The sequence below is a fragment of the Echiichthys vipera genome (assembly GCF_963691815.1).
Source record: "Echiichthys vipera genome assembly, chromosome: 10".
In the NCBI taxonomy this organism is placed as follows: Eukaryota; Metazoa; Chordata; class Actinopteri; order Perciformes; family Trachinidae; genus Echiichthys; species Echiichthys vipera.
Window position 1 is genome coordinate 20829117 of NC_139835.1, and position 4053 is coordinate 20833169.

A 4053-nucleotide genomic window follows, 5' to 3' on the forward strand; every position below is an offset into this window, starting at 1 on the left:
GCGCAGAGAAAAGGAAGTGGTTATTCTTTGTTTGACTGCTCAGATCTAAGGTGTGTGTGTGTGACTGAGTTAAATATCAGAGCAGTTGAATACTTTTTAATATTTATAAGAAGCACAATGCTCATTTGATCACATGCATTTCCCCAGAGTAGTCAACAGCTTCTGCACTGGAATAGTTCATGGCAATATTACAAGAATCCCATCTGTCACCTTACATGCATCTTAAATGGCCTCTCTGTCTCTGCAGAGATCCTTAACATGAATCCCCTGGTGACGCATAGTGCCTAACCCTGTTACTGAAGACAAATTAAATAGAAAACTGAACTTGACTGTCACCTCTGAAATGCAAGTTATTTGAATTGAAAAGACCCCCTGTAATACTATTGCGGAACACCAGGGGGCACAGACCCCCAATTGAAACTTGTTGAGTTAACTTTAATTAGAATAAACATTGTTAGATGCTCTCCCCAGTGAGCTCATAGTGCAGGACAGACATTAAATCATACAACACAGTATACAACTGATAACAAAATCACCAAATACATATTTACATATTAAAAATACATGAAGTACCATAAATATCAAAGTAAAAGCAAAGTCATTTAAAGTGACAGCACTGGCTTTAATGCATAAATGTTATGAGATAAACCGAAGGCATCGGTGAGTGCCCCGCTTGTCCTCCGTCTGACTGCCTTCCATTGAAGCACCTGGTTTTTCCACGTCTCTTGTTTAACTTTCATTATATGTCTTGTGAGCTCAGTAGAGGCCGTAGATTGAATTGAGCCTCTCTGTGTACTGACTTCTGCGCTTGTTATTTGTCCTACCGCCTGTACGAGCCTGCGGTTGAGGGAGGGCCACCTATAGAGATAGAGAGAGAAAATTAAAGTTTAATGCAGAAAATAAGAGAAAAATGTGAGATTGTCTTATGGACAAGTACTTCTGACCTCTCCTTCCGACTGAAGATGAGGCCTTTCTTGGACTCGATTCTGGTTTGGTGACCTGCCCCTGAGTCTTCTGCAGAGATCCATTTCAAAAGTTAAACACATAGAAGACACACTGTAAATCTTATAATGGTGATATTCACAAACAGTTGTGGAAGGACTAGGAGTACTCAGATCCTTTACTAACTAATACACAATGTTGAAATACTTCATAGTGCCTGTCTCTGCAGCCAGGGAATGACTATAACAGCACTGTAGCAGGACTTTCTACCTTGATATAATATAGTTGTGTCATCACAATCGTACTGAAGTCCTGACGGCTCATTTGAAAGCCCAGTTTCTGAATATGTGCTGTGTACATTTTACTGTGGATTGAGCATTTTGATACTTTCACAGTATTTATGTAGTGCCTCGACCTGCTTTATAATTAAAAAAAGACACAGAAATATTTGCTTTTTTACAATATGGGACCTTCAAGTACCAGTACTACGTTATTGAAATAGGAGAAGTAGTAGCTCGTCATTCAAAACACTTCAGTAAAAGTACAGATGTATTAACAGCAAAATGTACTTAAAGTGTCAAAAGTAACAGTACTCATTCTTGTTACTTAGCCCCCGTGAGTGATATATCGATACAATATTTGATTGCACAAAGAGGCTATGTTTAATGTATTCTCATCAACGACGAGCAGCTAAGAGGCCCCCGGTGGGTCAGTGGTTAGTGCAGGCGCCCCATATACAGAGACTAAAAGTCCTCGCCGTAGCGGGCCATGTTCGATTCTGACCCGCGGCCCTTTGCTGCATGTTTCCCCTCTCTCTCCCTCTCCCACTTCCTGTCAACTTCCAGCTGTACTGTCCAAATAAAGGCCCCTAAAAAAATATTTTTAAAAAACAGGGAACGGGTGAAAGTCCTGTGTTATAGGACCAATCCATCTCAACTGTCCAACTGTCCTCGCTACATGGATTTTGGCGTCCTTATATTAAATCACCTGACTTCCTCATTTGCTCTGGACATAATTTCTACAGTAATAGATACATGGTTTACATATAAATTACAGTGCATTGATTCTCATATATACTACACGTACGGAAAGTGAATGAGGACAGAAATCTATGTTACAGGTTTCACTGTTTATTACAACATACTGTGCTCCTTTGCAGAAAAATACCAACTGACAAGCAGTGACAAATTAAGCAAAGGTAAATGTGAATTTACTTTTTTGGGGACACCCTGTCCGGTCACAATGATCCACACAATTATTATGTGTCATGACTGACGCCTTAAAATTTTTATAAGGAAATTTTTGTATTTAAAATCTTTTTAACTGATTACAATTATAGGTTAACGTTTACTTACATTTGTTTATTCTGACTAATGACAATAATGCTTTTGCTGGGAATACTTCCATTTGCATTTTTCAATTCAGCTACACTGTAGCTCCTGTATATGCATTCAGATCTTATGTATGTCACTATTGTGTAGTTTAAGCTCTGTTTTCAGGTGAGTACCGCATCCACCAAACCCAAAAAAAATACGTTTTTCAAAATATGTCCGTAGCACAGAGTATCGAAAAGTGTATCAAAAGTCGGCGTTGAATGTTTTGTTAGATATTTTGACTTATTCTTTGATGAGATATTTCCCAATCTATCGGAATGGAAGTGTTCCTTACTTTTGAGTATATCTTATGTAGGCGAAGCTTTTATTTAACACTGAGCACTTTGATATATTTTGTTATTAAGAAAGAAAATAAAAGGTCAAGAGGCAAATATTTATATTCCCTAAATGTATAGATGCAGTCTTCTTGTAATTTTTGAGACAAATTAAATATATTGACTTCAAACACACTTGAACAGCATGCAAAATATGTGTGTAGTTGGAGGACATTAACTACTTTCTGGTTCTCTCAAATAATAACTACTGTTACACATGAGCTCAGAGTCCTCAATGACAGCTACGACCCTGACCTTTGCACTTGTATCCCTTTGTGCATTTCCTCCAATCTTTGCACCTTCAACTGTGCACAAAAACACCTTGACCAAAGGCACAGTCAAAGGGCATTTTTAGGTCAGTTATAGCCTTCAATTAAATTAGCTACATAACAGCTACTGGGTTTCCAACCAATGCTATGAGCACCACAAAGGAAATTCTATTTACCTTTACTTTTATTTGGAGGGAGCCAGAATTGCAGGTATTTTGAGACATGGATATATAAAACCTAGACTACATGGTAAGATGCCACTAGGAGTGAGTCAGAAATGGTCATTAGTTTGCAATTTGTGCGAACTGACACTTAAAAAACGGGTCCAAACAATACCTGTGATTGAGCTCTATACTTAAATCAACCTTAGTTCCCAGCTCAGATAACAGCTTTGCAGCACATATATTAATCTGAAAGCTAAAAGGTATCACTTACCTGCAGAGGCAGACAGCTGAAGTGAAGACACATAGAAGAAATCCAATAACTGCTGTGAGTATATATAGAAAAGACCAAGGTGGACTGACTTCTGCACAAAATCAGATGGGAATTAATTCAAGTAGCATGTATTTTGAGCTTTGAAATATATTATGCCCATGGTGTAGAGATGATTACCCCTGTTTTACCTTTATGTTCCTCAGACACGGTTAGATTCCACAAAGTAGTCCTTGTACCTATTTTGTCAATAACTTGACATTTATAGTGTCCTGTATCGTCATGCTGAACGTCATAAATTTTTAGCTTTGAAGGAAAGTTTAGATCTATTCTGTGAGAGGTGAAGTTTGAAAAAGTCAGATTGTTTGAGACCCAATAAGAAAAAATGAATCTGTCTTTGGTCCAGGTGATTTGCGTCACGTTTGCATCGGTTATATTGCAAATGAAGTTGACAGAATCTCCCCTGGACACCAGTATATTCCTGTGCTCATCTGTATGAATATTGAAGGAAACAATCGATCAGTAAAAAATTACATTTTGAATTGATTCTAGAGAAAAACATGCATCACAAACAAATGTCCACTGTACCTGCAGAGACTCGGTACATAACGTACAGGTGAATGGAGAGCAGAGCTGCTTGGTTCAGGCTGAACATGATGACCATCAGATAAAGACAGACGGAAGCTTCAACATCAGCTCGGA

At 38.2% G+C, this 4053-nt stretch overlaps 1 long non-coding RNA gene across 1 annotated transcript; it reads right to left on the bottom strand.

The window, feature by feature from the left end:
* Positions 1-942: 942 nt before the first annotated feature.
* LOC310953086 lies at positions 943-3820 on the bottom strand. Its single transcript, XR_014593392.1, has 3 exons — positions 3543-3820; positions 3355-3445; positions 943-1014 (listed from the first exon to the last, which is right to left on the bottom strand). It is a non-coding gene; the product is annotated as an uncharacterized lncRNA (long non-coding RNA).
* Positions 3821-4053: the final 233 nt, after the last annotated feature.